This window comes from Onychomys torridus, chromosome 2, assembly GCF_903995425.1.
Source record: "Onychomys torridus chromosome 2, mOncTor1.1, whole genome shotgun sequence".
Taxonomy (NCBI): Eukaryota; Metazoa; Chordata; class Mammalia; order Rodentia; family Cricetidae; genus Onychomys; species Onychomys torridus.
The window spans coordinates 58,264,488-58,285,371 of NC_050444.1; the positions used below are offsets into that span (position 1 = coordinate 58,264,488).

General features: G+C 37.4%; 1 pseudogene; it reads left to right on the top strand.

Moving 5' to 3' along the window:
• Positions 1 to 19,474: 19,474 nt before the first annotated feature.
• Positions 19,475 to 20,594, top strand: LOC118577864 (annotated as a pseudogene).
• The last annotated feature ends 290 nt before the right edge of the window (positions 20,595 to 20,884 follow it).

The following is a 20,884-nucleotide window of genomic DNA, read 5'->3' on the forward strand; positions in this document are numbered from 1 at the left end:
TATCTCCTGGGCGCTTGATCTGTTACTTGGTCAAAGCCTTGTGTTCCTTCCCTTCCCCTATCAGTTCACTCTCTGAGCAGTGATAGCAGGCTATGTTTATCACAAGCCTAGAGTATTGGTACAGTAGGTGGCCATTTGTAGTTGGGATGAAATTGTTTCTGGGATGACTCTTTCTGTTCTTCCTGATATCAGGATGATTAAATAAGAAAATGCCTCTTCTAATGAATCCTAGGACAAGTTTTTTTTTCCCAAACTCTTCTCCATCCATGTAACTGCACATGAATAAAAACCTTAGCTTTTCTGGGTCCATAGCCAGACTGGTCCCTCACAATAAGTGCTAATCACTTTTCCTGCAAGTGAAGTCCACTCCACTCACAGGCTACTCAGCCTGCTCATGATCTGTGTTCATTGGCTCGGTTTAATCAGGTTTCATTTCTGTTGTCACTGGCCAGAAGTTCTTGTGTGTTAGTAAAAGCATTCATTAACACACATTTATCTGATTATAATGTACAAAATCATGAAGCCACAGGCATGAGAATTTTTTTATGTAAAATACCTTCACTTTGGAGAATTTAAGACAATGAGGTCTTAAAGTAAGATCAAATCTCAAAACTAGGCTATAATAGTTATTTCTTTTCAGAACAAAATGGGATAACAGTTCTTAATGATAAAAATGGAAAAACTCAAGGGAACATGTGATGGTATGAAGCAGTTATATACTGATTTTAAATCTGTGGCTCTGTGTAAACTTTGCTGTGCCATAGAGGACCAATATTCATGAGACAAGAAAGGAGGAGTGAGAGAAGATATTTTTAACAAAGTCATCAAAGCACTCATGGGGATGGCATATTTTCCATGAACATGCAGCATAACTTAGTACTCTGCTCAAACACCACACAGCATAATGGAAATGACACTTTCAGAATACTGATTCTCCCACAGGGAACTCACCAGTGAACTAGGAAAAGATCACAGGCTCTGACAGCTGATTGGTGAATTAATTAGGTGCTGAACTCTGCTAATGCTACTGTAAATTACATGTGGAGCACGTACTGAGAGACAGAGAGATTCCAAGGACGCTAGGTGTCACACAACAGCAGGATAAAATATAATCAGAATCCAGAGGGAGGCCTGATGCTCTAAGTTTCGCTGAGACCTGCTGAGATTAATCTTACTGATATTCCTGTCTGAGGGGAAATTTACATGGGGTAGCAAAATTATTAAGTATCTAGGGGAAAAGGAATTCAGTCTATCTCACTTCTCTCCAGAGTTTTCCTAATGCAAGCATAAGGAGTCCATGTTCATCAACTTCCCAGCAACCTCTTAAGGGGCTCCTTCCTTTGTGTTAGATCAAATGACTGGAGGCTTTGAAGAAAGCACAGAAAAGACTGTATTTGGCTTCACTGTAACATCTTCACTGTTATTGTTGAATACAGATTCTCACTAAATATTCTTGCTCTGGGATATAGATCAATGGTATATAAGTTGCCGAACACTTGTGAGGCTCTGGATTTAACCCCTAGTACTGCAAGAAGAAAGGAAGAAGCATTCTTTATCGTTGACCTTTATTGGTAAATATTCCTTGGTAACTTATTTATCAATGAAGGCTTCTTGAGTATGTTAGCCAAATTGCCATAGCTCTGATAAATATCAGGTTTTTTTTTTGGTACTTTTTTTAAAATAAATAATTTTTCTTTATTATTATGTGTATTAAATTTTATACATCAGCCATGGGTTCCCCTGTCCTCCCCCCTCCCGTCCCCACCCCCTCCTTTCCCCAACCCCTCCCCTCCATTCCCATGTCTTCCAGGATCAAGTCACCCCTGGGGATTCATTTAAACCTGGTAGATTCAGTACAGGCAGGCCCTGTCACCTCCTTCCAGACTGAGCAAAGTGTCCCTGTGTAAGCCCAAGGTTTCAAACAGCCAGCTCATGCACTAAGGACAGATCCTGGTCCCACAGACTGGATGCCTCCCAAACAGATCAAGCTATTCAATGGTCTCACTTATCCAGAGGGCCTGATCCAGCTGGGGGCTCCACAGCCTTTGGTTCATAATTCATGTGCTTCCATTTGTTTGGCTATTTGTCCCTGTGCTTTTTGCAATCTTGGATCCAACAATTCATGCTCTTGAAGACCCTCCTCTTTCTCGACAGTTGGACACCTGGAGCTCCACCTGGGGCATGGCTGAGGATCTCTGCATCCACTTCCATCAGTTATTGTATGAGAATTCCAAGACAACTGTTAGGGTGTTTGGCCATCTGATCACCAGACTAGGTCAGATCAGGCTTTCTCTTGACCATTGCCAGCAGTCTACAGAGGATATATCATTGTGGATTTCTGGGGACCTCTCCAGCACTCTGCCTATTACTGGACTCATGTGGTCTTCATTTATCATGGTCTGTTATTCCTCATTCTCCCTTTCTGTTCTTGATCCAGCTGGGATCTCCTGATCCCCTAAGCTTTCTTCCCCTCAAATCTTGCCCTTCATTACTCCCATTGTCATCCAGGTTGTTCATGTAGATCTCATCCATTTCTCTGTCATGGGGTGATCCTTGAGTTATGTAGCAGTCCAGTCATCTTTGTTTTACATCTAGTATCCTCCTATGAGTGAGTACATACCATGTTTGTCCTTCTGAGTCTGGGTTACCTCACTCAGGATGATTTTTTCTAGATCCATCCATTTGCCTGCAAACCTCATGATGTCATTGTTTTTCTCTGCTGAGTAGTACACCATTGTGTGTATGTACCATATTTTCTTTTTCCATTCTTCAGTTGAAGGGCATCTAGGTTGTTTCCAGGTTCTGGCTATTACAAACAAAGCTGATACGAACATAGCTGAACAAATGCCCTTGTGGTATGATTGAGCATACCTTGGGTATATGTCCAAGAGTGCTATAGCTGGGTCTTGGGGGAGATGGATTCCCAATTTTCTAAGGAAGCACCATATTGATTTCCAAAGTGGCTGTACAAGCTTGCATTCCCACCAGCAGTGGAGGAGAGTTCCCCTTGCTCCACATCCTCTCCAGCATAAGCTGTCTTCTCTGCTTTTGATCTTAGCCATTCTGACAGGTGTGAGGTGGTATCTCAGAGTCATTTTGATTTGCATTTCCTGGATAATTAGGGATGTTGAGCAATTCCTTAAATGTCTTTCAGCCATTTGAACTTCCTCTGTTGAGAATTCTCTGCTTAGTTCTACAGCCCATTTCTTAATTGAACTGTTGGGTATTTTGATGTCTAATTTCTTGAGTTCTTTATATATTCTGGATATCAGCCCTCTTTCAGATGTGGTGTTGGTGAAGACCTTTTCCCATTCTGTAGGCTGTCACTTTGTCTTTTTGACCATGTCCTTTGCTCTACAAAAGCTTCTCAGTTTCAACAGGTCCCATTGATTATTTGTTTCTCTCAGTGTCTGTGCTACTGGTGTTATATTTAGAAAGTGATCTCCAGTGCCAATGCATTCAAGAGTACTTCCTACTTTCTCTACTATCAGGTTCAGAGTAGCTGGATTTATGTTGAGGTCTTTGATCCACTTTGATTGAAGTTTTGTGCACGATGACAGATATAGATCTATTTGCAGCCTTCTACACATTGACATCCAGTTATGCCAGCACCATTTGTTGAAGATGCTTTCTTTTTTCCATTGTACATTTTTGGCTTCTTTGTCAAAAATTATATGTTCATAGGTGTGCAGGTTAATGTCAGGGTCTTCAATTCAACCAACCAAGGAACTGATACAGCTAATAAAAACCTTCAGCAACATTGCAGGATACAAGATCAACTCAAAAAAATCAGAAGTCCTTCTATATACTGTAGACAAACAGGCTGAGATGGAAATCAGAGATATATCACCCTTTACAATAGCTACAAATGTTATAAAATACCTTGGGGTTACTCTAACTAAGCATGTGAAGGACCTATATGACAAGAACTTTAAGTCCCTGAAAAAAGAAATTGAAGAAGATGTCAGAAAATGGAAATATCTCCCATGCTCATGGATAGGCAGGATTAACATAGTAAAAATGGCGATCTTACCAAAAGCAATCTACAGATTCAACACAATTCCCATCAAATTACCAACACAATTCTTCACAGATCTAGAAAGAATAATACTCAACTTCATATGGAAAAACAAAAAACCCAGGATAGCAAAAAGAATCCTGTACAATAAAACAACCTCTGGAGGCATCACAATCCCCGACCTCAAGCTCTACTATAGAGCTACTGTAATAAAAACAGCTTGGTACTGGCATAAAAACTGACATGTGGACCAATGGAATCGAATTGAAATATCAGGTATTTTAAGCAAAAAAAAAAAATCCACATGTTTTGATTCTGAATTTCTATGCTTAGCTGGCTGAATTGCTTTGAGCCGTGGATGAGCTAGACTATCATGGTGAGAGAAGCATAATTGCTTTCCTAATGGTGGAAAAATTAGAGTAAGATTGAGAAAAGGGGAGAGGCAATTCGTAGATACTCTTTCAAGACAAGCTCCCACTGAATTCCTTCTTCTTAGCAGGACTAATTTCCTAAAGATTGCACTGTCTTCCAAAATGAGCTCCCACTTCTGGGCCCAAGCTTTTAACATGGGCACCTGAGGGTGAAATTTTATATTCAAACAATAACTTTGATAGGATCATTTCAACTCACTGTCTTTTGGTTCTTTACCTGCCAACTGGTAATACTGATAACATTTATTTCCTAATATTGTTAATGAGGACAATTACATAATCTTAACATATTGCCTAGCACACAGCAATTGCCATAAGTAAAACAATAATTTCTAATATTCTGAATTGTCAAATAAAGGGTCATCCTTTGAAAAAGGAATCAACTTTAATAGACCTGAAAAACAAATTATTGACAGCAGTTGTATCATGGATACAATTGTGAAGATTTATAATGCATCTACTTGTTTTTCCCATCACTTCTGTAACAGAAAGGCCGTGGAGAAGAATACAAGCCAAGAAGCTTATCTTTCAGATAAAACAAAAATAGCTTTTAAATACATCTCAAGACTCTTTTCTCATGACAAACAGGCCATGCCACTGCCTGTCAGGCTACAGTTGCATCTTGTTCAGCTATTCTATTTTCCCTGAAGAGACAGAATGAAGGAAGCAAAACCCAGTTATATCAATTTGATTCTTACCATGTCAAGACACCAGGGACAAGTAAAGAGAATACAACCCAAATCCTGACTAAGCTTTTCCCTTTCAATTCTTTAAATTATTTATCAGTAATATTTTAACATCTTTGAATAAAAAGTATGGATCTCTGAAGATAAAAATGGGCACACAATAAAAAAACATGTAAAACATGTTAAAATTTTAGCCTCTTCCCCCTTTCCTGCTGCCATACAGTGTATGTAATTACCTACTCATAAAATAAGTGCCCTGCTCATGGGATGGGATGCATAAGAATGTGGACCAGCATTGATGAAAGAACGAACTTGAAAGTATACCTAAACTGTGAAGTGCAATATAGCCTGAAGTATTTAAACTCTTTGTTCTGATGGAGAAGGCTGTAAAATGTGAGAAGCAAAATGGCTGCTTACAGGTATTATGAGACACTAGATTAGTAAAGGTCAGAAATAAACTATTACATTTTGCTTTCTTACCAAAAGGATTTAGTGGCTTGCTACGTTGTTTTTTGTTGAAAAATAAAAAATAGTGAAAAACAATTTAAAACACATTCAACAGGCCCAAAGATTTAGTTAGTTGCTACTAGAAGTCAGGTAAACCTTGGGGCCCAGGGATGCCTTTCTTGGACCACATTATCAATCTTTCGGTTATCTCTAAAGAAGTCCTATGCATGAAACAGTGTCAAAGGAAGGGGACTCCCCTTTCATATTAAATAGTTTTTTGAAACATAAATGTCAGTACAGAAATTTGTGATAAACAGTCCCGGAAGAATGCCTAGATTAAAAGCCTAAGAGTCTTTATGTTCATTCTTAATTTAATCCTAATTTTTTACTCAAGTTCAATGCTTTTAAGAAAAGTATAGGTTAGAAAAGACAACCTAGGGAGTAAGATTTGGTTAGTTTGCATTTAGACTTAAGATGAAAAGAATAATGTATTAGATGCAAAGAAGAATGAGATCCAGCAAAGATGCATCTCTGGTCAGTGCAATGGAGAGAACCATGCCAACATGCATGAGTTTTCAATAGCACCCTGGATTCTCTCCTTGGAGACTAGATTTTTTTTCCATCTTTGAACATTTATTTTGGCTGTAGAATCTGCACAGATAGTGTGGTTTAAGTTTCAGCTTAAAATACAGTATGTATGTGGGGTTTTCCCTGACAATATAACTCAAATCGGCACTGCTGCTTCTCAACTTGTTTCACTTCCACCTGAGCTTTTATTATTACTGAGTGTTTTCTTTCACATAGTGTATTATTAATAAACTCTATGCCCTATATGACTCACTTAGGGCACAAAGCCTATATCTGCTCATGTTATGTACAAGTAACCAGAGAACATAAATTATACTCAGTCAAGATTGAATGAATACAAGCATGGATGTGTTTTAGAAGGTCAAGGCAGGTGGTAGAATATAAAAGGGCTTCTTGGGAATATTGTATTTTAATACTGTTGATAGTTTGATAGTTAAGATTTATAAAGGATATACACCAATATCCTGAGATCACTGTATTTTTTCTTCACATTGATACCATAAGGACTAAAAATGTCACCAAATATACATGTGACCTAGTACAAGGAAATTGAACCCACATCCAGATTGACTTTAGAGCAGTTAGGCTTCACTACTTTGAATGACTTTGGATGTAGCAGATTTTATTCTGTCCTTCTCAGCACCCTGCACACACAGGTATGTAGATTACCCACTAAGATTATAAGTTAGAAGCAATCAACTGTTAGAGAATCCTTGCTGTATGTGTAATCAAACTGGAGGAAATGCACACAATGGCCTTTTTTTCTTTTCATTTTTAAAATATTTTATAATTAACTTAATTTCACATATCAGCCATGGATTGCCCTGTCCTCCCTCCTCCCACCCCCAGCCATACCCCCAATCCACCTCCCAATCCCACCTCTCCAAAGCAAGGTCTACCCTGGGGAGTCAGCCCAGCCTGGTAGACTCAGCCAAGGTACACCAAGGATGAGCAAAGTGTTCCAGCATAGGCCCCAGGTTCCAAAAAGCCAGCCCATGCACCAAGGACAGGGCCTGGCTCCACTGCCTGGGGGTCTCCCAAACAGTTCAAGCTTATCAACTGTCTCACTTATCCAGAGGGCTAGTTCCATGAATATTTCTATTCACTTTACAAATGAACCACAGATCCCACCTGTTCCCTCTTCCCACCTCCTCCAGCTTTCCCTCCCAACCCACCCTCCCAATCCCACATTTTCCAAATCAAGGTCTCCCACAGGGAGTCAGCAGAGCCTGGAACACTCAGCTGAGGCAGGTCCAAGCTCGTCCCCACTGCACCAAGGCTGTACAAGGTGTCACACCCTGGCACTGGGCTCCAAAGAGCCTGTCCATGCACCTGGGATGGATCCGGATCTCCCTGCCTGGATGCCCCCTAAACAGTTCAAGCTAAACAACTGTCTCCTGTATCCAGAGGGCCTAGTCTAGTCCTACGGGGGCTCCATACTTATTAGTCCATAGTTCATGGGTTTCCACTAGTGTGGCTGGTCATCTCTGCACATTTTCCCATCATGACCTCGACCCTCATTGATTGGATTCCCAGAGCTCAGCCTGGCACCTGGACATGGATCTTTGCATCTACTTCCGTCAGTCATTGGATAAGGGTTCTATGATGACAGGGTATTCACTAGAGCAGTCACGAGAGTAGACCAGTCCAGGCACCCTCTCGATCACTGCCAGTAGTCCAAGGTGGGGTCATCCTTGTGGATTCCTAAGAACTTCCCCAGCACCCTGCCTTTTCCTATTCCCATGATGTCTTCATTTACCATGGTATCTCTTTCCTTGCTCTCCCACTCTGTCCCTGTTCCAGCTCGACCCTTCCATTTCCTTATGTTCTCATCTCCCGTTCTTTGTCCTCCATTAAGCCCCCCTCACAGTTTGCTCATGTGGATGTAAGGCAAAGAAAAAGCAGACTACAACCCATAGCTTCAGAGAAGTTAGCTAACAAGTAGGGACACTAAGAGAAACACATAGATAGCCCAGCAAAGGAGAAATATATGGGATTTATGTCCACAATGGCCTTCTTAATGAGGTCACCTTCTGAAGAATGGAGAAATCCACACATTAAAATAATAAATGCAAAGATGAGTTTCCAGCATCTATAACACAGATCACTATGAGTCAATGACATTGATTCTAATCTGTGTCTCAGTGAAAGTGCTTCTTTAAAGAAAATACAAAGACTTTAACAGCCTTATTTAAGTCATTTATAAAAACCTTAGCTATATAGATGAACAAACAGAAGTCATGTAATTGAGGCAATCATCAGTAAATATTGTATCTTGGGACTATAGTGTTGAACAATACTGACTGGAGGAAAGGTTGATAAATATACTCTAGGATGAACATTAGAGCCCACATATTTGGTCTTCACAATTAAAGACAAAAATCACAGATTTTTAAACACATATACTTTTGGAAACTCTATGATTACTGAAATGCCCAATCAGAAGGTATAACCTAGACAGGCTCCCACTGTAACCATGCAGAGAATTCAAAGGAAAATCTAAACCAATGCTAACATATCCCTTAGAAGTAAATGATTTTACTCAATACATGAGAAAAGTATAATTAAAAAGCCAATATCATATCTTGAGCATAGCCCCCAAATGACTATAAATAATAAAAATTCATAAGAGATTTAAATTTATGCTCTAAATTGAACTAATAGGAAACTAATTGCTATGCTCTAATTCAAGGCTATTGAAATGGCAAAGCCTGTAGTTTGTGACAAGTTAAGTTATCTTTTCTCCCACTACTACTTATTAACAAATCTTCAGATGTCATTGAGTAGGCAGTTGCTGTTGCTTGCCACTTCTCAGGCTTGTAAATGAAGTCTTGGCCCTGGATTAAAATCAATAATGCAGGTAGATGGTTGATGGTATGGCGAGACTCTGCAGTCATTTATTTGTGTCCCACTTTATAGAAATAAATTAAAACATTCCAGTAACTGATATAATTAAAACAAATCTACCATTTTTCTACATGGTATATCTTAAAGATTTTCCTAAAATGAAGATAATATGGACCATCAAAAACCATCATGAAATTAAATGAAACAATCTAATGGCATAAGTAAATGTTACTTCTCTGCATAAAATACCATGGAATATAATGAATGGTCACTGAGATATGAGCAACCAAATCAACTGTGAGAAGCAGCTGGCTCGTTAAACATACCAAGCAAACATCTCCAAGCACCAGCAGGGTGGCAAATACTTGTAAGCACAGCACTCAAGGGGTTGAGAAAGTATGCAGCCTGGGTAGGCAACATACTGTTTCAAAAAACAAATTTCACCTGTACCAGAACATTGTGAAGTTATATACAGTATATGTCAACTTTACATAGTATATGCACATTATATGTCAGATGAAGCGGGTAACTGTGATATAGACAAACTCCAGTTTCACAGGAGTTTTTTTCCTTTGTGCTTTTTGTTACTTAAAATAAACCCATATAATTCTAATTTAAATAAAAACGAACCAACCAGCCAAACAACAACAAAACCAAACAGTTCCATCTGGGTCATACTCAAGTGCTCTGGGCCTATTTTAGACACATAGATACAAATTTTAACCTTCTCTAACTTGACTTTAACATATTGACAGAGAATTTCCACCACCTCAGACAATTTAGAACAGTATTCTACAAACAAGTAAATTTAATCTTATGAAATTCACATTGCTTTATTATTGTGTCTGCTCTGGGAATTTGTTTTCAAACACATGTACTTTTATTACATAGAATTTTCTCTTGTACACCCTTATACCAGTTTCAAATAAAATACAGTTTTATAAACTGCTGTTAGACTTCTGATAGAAACAATGTTCAAACTGGGTTTGACCTGAAAGTCTCCTTCCTTCAGTATCCCTTTCAGAGTACCAGAGTATTCTGTACAAGTTTTCAGTGGGAAAGGAATCTATATTCCTACCCAACTGTGGCATCTATGAACAAAATGTCTAGAAGGGCAAAATATTATCAGAACTGCAATAATGACACTCATATCTTAGCAGCTACCAACTGCTATCTAATTAGACTTAAAGGTCCACTCAACAAGAGGGAAATCATGCCTGGTACTGGAAACCTAGCCAACTGCTCAGGATAATGAGGTCATTGTGAGTCTTAGAGAACAACCTGCTATTGTCAAAAACTAGCATGATTTCTTACTGCATTATAAAACTTACCTTATAACTATAGATATGATCTCTCACCTCTCACCAAAGAAGCTTCTTTTTGCAGCTTGCTGAGATTATTACAGAAATGCCCAACTGGTCGAAATTAGAGATCAACTGATTGCATGGTACCAAGCTCCAGTGGCTCTATCTACAAGACAACTGTTTCACAAACAACTGAGGATGGCAATGAGATGAATCTAATGCTTAGAACAAGTCAAGGGATGTAGGATCCAGCATTTTATTTCTCTTTGATGCAAACTTTTATTAAAATGGAAGTTGTCAGTGCCAGAAGGATTTGCATAAGGGTTTGATATTTTTAAAACATCACTTCACAAGCAAATGGAATTTTAATGTTCAAAGTAACTTCTCGTAATTCCATAAAGTAATAATTTGCATTAACTTTCAGCTTGTCAAAATATAATATCCCCGCAACTATGTACTGTCAAGGCACATCTGAAAACAGTGGGGTTTTTGTGTTTTGTTTTCAGGATCAGAGATAGCTTTAAAGCTTCCATAAATTCAAGCAAGAAGAAGAGGTTAATTCATCAGGATTACTAAAACCCACAGTAAGCACTGTGAAAGAAGAGGCTAAGAAATATTCCAAGGAGCAATTATGTTAGATTGTGTCCTTGAATCATTTCAAATTTATCATATTTTAAGTGCCATTATATGTTCTTGTCTGATTGTAAGAACTTTGCAAATGACAGATAGTTTATGAAGAACAAATTAACAGTACCCCTGAGCCTCTTCATATAACTGTCAGTTCTTCTTCTATTACTCCATCCAACTTCACATAATGGACAGCATTGTAAAATGGAAGCTATATGCCTTGATATGAAGCTGAAGTTTTGGGTTTGCAGGATTTAAATTTGATCAATGATGGCTTTATTTTTGTTAAGACCAATTAAATACATTTTGTCTTCAAGGTTTCATGTTTTACTTCTGGGCAAAAGTTATCTTTTAAATATTCTTTTCCTGTCCTTTACATTCCTTTACTTCCCCACTCTTCTTTCATCCTTCTCTCACTCAATCCCTCCCTCCCTCCTTCTCTTCTAACCTTTCTTTCCTATTTAGGTCTTTATTTCTGTTCAGGAGGAGTGTCTGTTTCCTCTCCCCTTAACCTAATCTCCTATACTGATATGAACTTATGTATTTGTGTATAATCACTGTTTTAAGTAAGTGGACCATATATATATATACACCATCCTTACCTTGATACTATTATTGGTCTGAGATATGTGGTGCAGGGTAGAAACAGGTATATCTTTCATCTGTAAAACTTTTGTTCTATAAGAAACTTTTCTTTGAGTCCTGTATTTTGTTTTTTCACAAGGGCAGAATTGGTAGTCTCATACATCTTCCTATACTTAAGTTAAGTGAGAAATTTCTTTTTATCTACATTTATTTTTACTTTTAATTTTCCAGGTTTTTGACACAAGCCTTTAATACTGGTTGATCTTGAACTCACAATATCCCTACCTCAGTTTCTTGAGTGCTAGGCTTATAAGCATGCACCTCCAATATCTTTAACAGACGTCTTATTTTCCCACTAGTCCTTATTTCCATACTCTTTTTCTTTCTAAGTTTAGGTGTATAGACAAAAGTAGATAATGCAAGTGTTTTATTTCAACATCAAACAACAGAAAAGAAGCACACACATTCATATGTGAAATTCTGATGCAGACCAAATATTATAAACAGAGAAAAGACAGCTAGAAATGTGAGCAAGAGAAGGCTACCTGTACCACACAAATACAAAACATTGAAGAAATGGCTACTAGGACTTAGGAGGGGAAAGAGTAGAAGTAACCTAGTTTTAACTTTAAATTTACTTTACAGGCCCCTGCATATGCACTGCATCACTAAACAAAGCATAAGCATTTATAAAGATACATCTTCAGGCATCAGACATTATATGCAACTTTGTTCCTTTTTCATACAATCATATGATATATTTTGACCAAATTCCTCCCATTTGCTCCCCTGCAGTTTCTCTCTTTACACTTGCTCTGACACTTTTCTCTCCCATTTATGTGTTCTCTGTTTTTAAAGCTCACTGAGTCCACTTAGTACTGCCTTATGTGCATGGATATGGGACAATTTATAGATAGTGTTTTAGCCACTGCATGCCCCAAAAGAAGTGTCTCTCACTCACCTAGAAACCATTAACTGTCAGTGTCTCTTCAGCTAGGGATCGGACTTCATGATCTCTTCCCCATCTGTGCTGTCAGTTGGTCTGGCTTGATTGACAGTGTCGTGCCTGCAGTCACAGCTGACAGTAGTGCACCAGTGCAGTGGTGGTGTCATGTCCAACAAATGTTTCATTTCAGACCCTGTCTGCCTCTGACTCTTAATTTTTCCGTGCTTCTTTCATGACAACCCCAGGGTATTGGGGGTAAAAATCTGATAGATCCATGTAGAGCTGATCACTTCACTGTCTCTTATTTTGTACACCAAGCTTGACCAATTGTGGAACTCTGTATTAATCACCATCTACTTCCAAAAGAAATGTCTCTGATGAGGGATGAGAGTCGCACTAATCAATGGGTAAGGTTGAAGGCACTAGCCAACAAGTTAGATGACTTTAAGTTCAATGCTCGGATTCTATATAGTCAGAGGTTAGGTCAGAAGATAGGCATACAAAAATACATAATGTAAAAAAAATAAAAAAGAAGGCAGAGTATAAACCTTGAATATGTTAAATTTTTCATAAAGGATACTAAACAAATATGAACACAATCCAAGTCATCTACAATATGTTATATAAAATATAAGAGTTTAACAAGTTTTAAGATGATATTCACTTTCATCCCCAAAACACAACAAAATAGTCTCAATGATTACCTTATACACTTAAAAATCCACAGAACAGCTTAGAAGCCCCAGGAGCTGACAATGCTGTCTTCCCATGTCACTCTTCAATTCCTACAAATAAAAGGAAGAAAAAATTACATTCAGAGCAATATATAACTATGTACAATGATGGTGATTAGGCATAAAATTTTATTATCATTCTACACTGCCACTTAAAAAGTGCTTCAAAGTGTATTGCTGTTATTATGGCTTTTGTTAAATTGCACAATATAGCAATGGAAATTATGTCTGTCTGAGACTCCCAAGACACTCAAATAGAGTCCAGATTATAAAGCACCACAAGGAAAGTCCACATTCAATTACATGTATTTTCTTGAGAGAGGGTGTTGTACAACAAAAACAAGCATTTGTAATTGAGGTGTTTTCTTACTCTACATACATTACTATATAAATATTTTTCTACATGAAGCAGAGGGATTTGGCTCCTTGTTTAGGTTTTAGAATGATTATTTTAACTAGATTTTTATCAAGATTTTAATTCATGTCTCATAATTTCTGTGTACAAGATACATAAGAATGAAAATAATAGTCAACATTTTAGGAATTAGTTCACTTGGTAATATATACCTAGCATATCAGCTTATCAGACAGATGGCTCTCCTTCCCTTTACTTGTGAATCTCCTATAGGAAATTATGTCAAGTAAGTATAACTGATAAGATGAAATGATAGACAGTAATCTACAGTAAGACTCCAATAATAATTCAGATTTAGATTTTAATTTTTTATAGGAGCAACTATTTAAACATACTTCCTAATAAAATAAAAATGATTATTAAGATGCATGGGACTTTGTTGTTGCCTTGTGTTATTTCTGGACCTCCATTCATCTGGGATCCTAATGCTGACAGCAAGGACAGGGGAGAGAGTTATTTCCAAGATGTTTGCTGGTTTTCCAGCCATTTGCCAAAACAAATTCCAACAAGGTTCTCTGAGAGACTGTCTCAAAAACTCAGGTGGGGTCAGTAAGGAAAACACTGAGCATCAGGCTCCAGCACTTACATGAAGTTGGATTCTGGGGAGATAGTTCAGTGAGTGAGAGGTAATGTGCTTGCTGACAAGTATGGGGAACTCAGTTGGCATGCCTATTTCTCCTAAGAATGAGACATGTGCACAACAACACTTTCCAATAGTGTTATTGTGTGATGTATATCAGCACAAAAACTCTAAGTGGCAGTTTAGATGCTCAAAGAAAAAACAAATAAAAACTTTAGTTTGTTACCATATTTAAAGATCACAGAGCTATGTGTGGCAGCATACGACTTTAATACCCAACACTGAGATAGTTTAGGTGAGAGGTTTACAAATTTGAGACAAACCTGTGATATATAATCAAATCTTGTCAAAAATATATAAAACAAAATAAAAAAAATTATATTTGACATCTTTATTGTAGATGGAATGTGTATTATATTTTCAATTTGCTGACATGTTTTAACTTTTAGTAAGCAATCACTTTAATTTAGAGGCATTATTGTTTGACAGATATGAAAAATAGATTTTGGCAATAAAATAAATAATATAAATGCAAAAGAAGCAATCAGACCACAGGCATTAAAAAAATTAAGTTACAAACACACAAATTTCTTGAAGAGAAAGAAAAAAAAAAAAACAGATCAGATACATTGACAAGCCTGAAACAAACATGGGTGTTTGTTAGGGTGGTTTCTGAATGGCAGTTGAGAGTCTCAGCAGAAATAACCAGTTTCACTGGGCTGACAATATAATGTATAAGCAACCAAATCTCAAACTATAATTCTCTAGCAGTAAACCAAAATTTGAAGCAATGTTGCTCCTATAAAAATTAAAATCTAAATCTGAATTATTATTGGAGTCTCACTGCAGATTACTGTCTATCATTTCATCCTTTACAGGATAATGAGCAGGATAAGAAACCCATCCAGCAGGCAGGACTTGGTGGTCATGTTATACGTGCATTAGGTCTTTCCCACTAAAATGATTTCAAGATAAAGGAGATGGACACTGGCAATCAAATATACATCTTCAGAGTAAAGAAGAGGAAAACATGAAAATCCAGTTTAATAAGAATTGGAGGATGTAGTTTAACTGAGTTGGTTTAAGAACCACAACAAGAATAAATAGAATTGTCCATTTAGAATTTTAGTAGAAATAATTTAAAGTGAAGGATAATACTTTGAATACAATAAGATAGTGATTTAGTAGTCAGAAAATACATCTGAGACACATATAAAATATGTCTGGGACACTTTGCTCAGCTTTGGTGCAGGGAGGAGGGGACTGGACATGCCAGGGCTGAGTCCACCAGGCTGTACTGACCCCCAGGGGAGACCTTGCCTTGGAGGAGGTGGGAATGGGGAGTGGATGGTGGGGAGCTGGAGAGTGGGAGGAATGAGGACGGGGGAATCTGTGGCTGATAGAAATTAAATTAATTATAAAACAAAGATATTTCTTTTTATATAAAAAGAATAAATGTTACATCATTTCACTGAAAAAAAAATGTCTAAATATGGCCATCAAAGTCACACTTGAATTAGTCCCTGATATGGAAAACTACGGATAGCCAATTTCACAGTCAGGATCTTGCTGTAGTGATTATGATAAGAAATAACATTAAAGGGGAGTGATAGTAAGGTTCTGCCAATAACTGAAGAATTTGTAGTTTTCAAATTGTAGTTCATCCAGAATTGGCTACTATTCAAACAAAGACGACCCTACTCAGGAGTCTATGGAGTTGTGCAACTGGATTTATATAATCAAAACTATTATTTGATTTCTTGAAGACTATGTGTAGAACAATAATTACAAATAAAAAAAATGTCACATTACTCAAAATGTAGTGAATTAATCTTTTAGGTTTATGGGTATATGTTCAAGAATCTTTGAAAACAAATGAGAAAGAATGATATCCCTTCTTTTTTAAAGGGGAAAACAAATATTGAAAGTGAATGACCCTAGGTAAAGAGCCTATGGTTATACATTTTCATATATACATTTACAACTGGTTCAGAGGGAAATATAAATTTTTTTGTTTTGAATGAATGGACTTATAATAAAACCCCCAAACACTCATTTTTCCACAAATAGATCTAACTCTTCTTAGACATTATTTCAAGATAGGAAAGCTAGAAGAATTTTATATTTTATGGCAAAAATATACTCTGGCCTCTTCTCTCAAAAGGTTGAGAATTACCTTATTATTGACATTTCCTTCACCATATTTATATTCTTGCACAGTAGGTAGGGCATACACAGAAAGAATGAAGTTTTAGAGTTCATGATGGAAAAACATTGTGAGCAGTGCATTCCTGGGATGATGGAGGTAGGCTCACAGTGAGCAGTGCATTCCTGGGATGATGGAGGTAGGCTCACAGTGAGCAGTGCATTCCTGGGATGATGGAGGAAGGCTCACAGTGAGCAGTGTGTTCCTGGGATGATGGAGGTAGGCTTACAGTGAGCAGTGCATTCCTGGGATGATGGAGGTAGGCTTACAACACAGCAGCCTTTAAGGAGCATTTGACTGATTGCAACACCACAAGGAGGTACACTGACAGTCGACTTAGATTTCTTCTGAGAGAAATTATACCCTCCATGTACATTGGTGATAGACAGCTCGCTCAGAGACAAATGAGTGGTTAGATGGCATCTGCATCTTCTCTACCTTTGTTTGTTTTCTTTTTAGAGCCAATAATTTGAAAAGGAGTAATGATGACCACTGTGTGAGCTGTCTATGCTCCCCACTGCTTTATAAACAATATTTCAGGGTCAGCAAGATGCCACCACACCTCTTGTCCTGAATTAGATCTTGGGCCTCATGAGATGGAGGGGGAGAACTGCCCACAGTAGGTTGTCTTCTAATCTCCACTTGTGGGCTATGGCATGTGTGCACCTGGACACTCACACACCCACACCAACACAGGAGGGCTCAAAATAAATAAATCAAAATAAACAAAACACTATTTAGTTTAATCAGTATAAGTTAAGTCATGGGAAATATTAAAGATCACCCTACTATCTGAATCACATAATGTTATCCCATAATTATCTCAAGATGACACATATACAGTCAACATCATCTCCATAGTACCATGGATAGATAGCTATGGTCAGGAAACTAGAAGCAATAAATAGGAAATTGAATATAATGGTGCTTAACCAAGTTTGAAACCTATAATCAGAGCAGCAGACCAGACACAGCTGATTTCATGTTTTATTATCAACATTTCACAGTTATTAAACAAGAGGGAAATTCTGAATGAAAGCTTTCCCTTTCTTGTGGTTGGAGCTTTGACCCTTTCTTAAAAGGATGCCATTAATGTGCAAGGCAGTCTAGTTCTGTAATTAATACTAGACTAGAAGATTCATAAAAATCTAATATTTTAAACAGGTAACATTCACATAAAATTAAAAGATTTAATTAATATGATATTTCTAGCAAATTGATGTCATAGAAGTGATATTTCCTCAGGACATCAATATTCAAAATTATTTTTCATTAAGATAGATAAAATTGAATATACCATCACTTTCTTCTTAATTCTGGCAAGCCAGTTATGTAATTTTCAACCTACATCACAAAATAGCTAGTCTAATACTAAAAATTAAAATATATAATTTATAATTTTAGTGAATCAACCCAGTGATATTACTTATCTACAACTACAGATCAAAAGGAAGATAGAAGAGAGAGGAAAGTACACACATGGGTTTTGATTGAGTTACTTACTAGAAATTTTAATATTGAAAGCAAACATTTTTAAAAAGTTTAGAAAAGTCCAGTGACAGTACTGATTAATTCTCTCTACAGTTTCTACTGAAAGCACATTGCCAGAAGCCTATTGAAAGAGACTTGTGCACTTTTACAATACCCAATTCTACTTTAGCATGAAATGCACACTGCCTGTTCTTCAATAGAAAAAAAGGGAAACCTCAAAACAGGCATTTTTTTTTAATGCTTTATTTCAAGTTGCCTGTTTTTTTAACTGCTTTGTTTGGGGACTCCCAGCTGAGCGATGAGGACTTCACTCTAGACTGCTTTGGTGGCATACAATTTCTTTGTTCATGACTTTCTTAGAGATACACCTGCTAAGGATATCCATATTTTTATTCGCTTTAATCTTTCAAAACCCTAGAGTTGGATGCAATGCACTGGTGTCTTTTTATTAGGTCAATCAAGTTAAAACTTTATTCTGCTTAAAGTTTTGAAAGTTGAAATTTCATTCCATTACAGCTATAATGTTTGGCAATTAATCTACATGCTTTGTTTGGAATTAAATTATGAATGTGCTCTCTCTCTCTCTCTCTCTCTCTCTCTCTCTCTCTCTCTCTCTCTCATATATACACACACAAACACACACAAATTTTCAAGCCCTATAAAGAGTTATATAATAATTACTGAATAATTTTCATATGCCAAACACTATTTTAATGCAGCTATTTGATAAGTTAATTCTCAGAACAATCCAAAGATATTATTTTCTGTACCCATTGATGCCATGGAGGGACACAGCACAACTTTTAACCAAGGTATAGACAGATTTACTGAGCAAATAACAGACCGAGGCTTGAAATGTGGTCCTAATAACTTGAGTTATTAACAACTGCTATTTTCTCTGATGGAAGGGAATCTGTAAGAGATATCTAATAACTGCACAGTTGAGCCTTAGCCATCTTAACCACACTTAAACAACAACAACAAAATAAAGTCATAAATATGCACACAGGATGATGGAAGCAATTTAGTGGAAATGATGGTGGTGAACCTTTCTGGAGACATGAACCGTTCATGTTCAGTACATCCACAGTATCTAATATTACACTCAACATGTACAAAACCTGTGTATAAAATCATTTGCTGTATAAATGACTTACTGAAAAAGGAAACATCAGAGTTATCAGCTTTACCAAGCTCACCTGGAAACAGGTTTCACTCTCATTAACCAAGTAGACCAGTGTAGGTTGGGGATGTTTTGGGAATGGACTCATACCTTTTGTTCTTCACCTTCAATTATGTTACTCCACCACTCTATGGTAGTTCTGTGAGCCTTGTCATCTGTATTCCATTTATAAGCCCATGTTCATTCTCATCTATATTTTGTTCTGTGTTTGAAACACTCAATAAACTATTATAATGAAAAATCCTTTTCAATGGAGGGATATTTTTATATTTTGGAAGAAAATCCCATAATTTAAGATAATTCTAATGATGGGGACATCAAGGTAGTAAACCTTAAAACTCAGGGGGTTATTTTGTAGCTCCTCCTGGGCAATTGACCCAGTCAAGATGAAGCTGAATATCTCCCTCTCACTGACTGGCTATCAGAAACTCATTAAAGTGGACAATGAACACAAACTTCATACTTTCTATGAGAAGCACACGGCCACACTAGTAGCTTCTGATGCTCTGGGTGAAGAGCAGAAGGGTTGCATTTTAGTTAGGGTTTCTATTGCTGTGATGAAACACCATATCCAAAAGTAAGTTGTGGAGGGCAGGGTTTATTTGGCTAACACTTTCACATCACAACTCATCATCAAAGAAAGTAAGGACAGCTACTCAAGCATGGCAGGAACCTGGAGGCAGGAGCTGATGTAGAAGTAATGGGGGAGTGTTGCAGCTTACTGGCTTGCTCATCCATGGCTTGCTCAGTCTGCTTTCTTATATAATCCAGGACCAGGAGCCCAGGGATTATACCATCTACAATGTGCTGAGCACTGTCCCATTGATCTCTAATTAAGAAAATGCCTTGCAGCCAGGTCTTATGGAAGCATTTTCTCAACTGAGGCTCTCTCCTCTCTAAGGACTCTAGCTTGTGTCAAGTTGACACAAACTAGCCAGCACAGGTTATGTGGTCCTAATAATTCATGGGAACTCCAAGCAAAGTTTTCCCATGAATCAAGATGTCTTGATACATTGCAGAGGGACATTCTTGTTTTATAGACCAAGGAGTACTGGAGAGAATAAGCATAAATCTGTTTGGGAATGCATTGTGGATGCCAATCTCAATGTTCTCAACTTGGTTATCGTGAACAAAATGAGAGGAGATTCCTAGAACTAACAGATACTGCTGTATCTTAGTGGTTAGAGTCCAAAAGAGCTCACAGAATCTGAAAACATTTCCATCTCTCTAAAGTCAATGATGTCCACTAACATGTTGTTAGAAAGCCCTTAAGCAGGAAGGCAAGAAGCCCAGCACCAAAACACTCAACATCTTGTTACTCCATGTGTCCATGTCCTGCAACACAAACACCAATATTTTGCTCTTAAAAACAACATACTAAGAAAATATGGAGTTATTGCTAAGCTTTTGTCCAAGAGAAGGAAGGAAGCCAAAGAAAAATGCAAGGAGCTGATTATTAAGAATCATAGGCTGTCCTTACCAAGAGCTTTTACTTCTAAGCCTTAGTCCATCAAAAATAACTCTTCAAGATTCAGGATGAGAACTGGAACCTCCCAAACAAATAAACACTGAATGCTTTAGCCCAGAAATCTCAACTCAGAATCCAGTGTTCCCTGTTCCCCAGCTATGCCTTCTTTCTCAGGTGCATCTTTGGATCCATCTGTCTGTTAGGAATCTTGCTGTTCTGTCCATTCCAAACAATTGGTATCTTCCTTTTCACTCACTTGGGTAATTATGCCTTATTCTTGGCCTTTGGGTCCATTCACTCTATCCCAGGCATAATTACTGCAAAATAC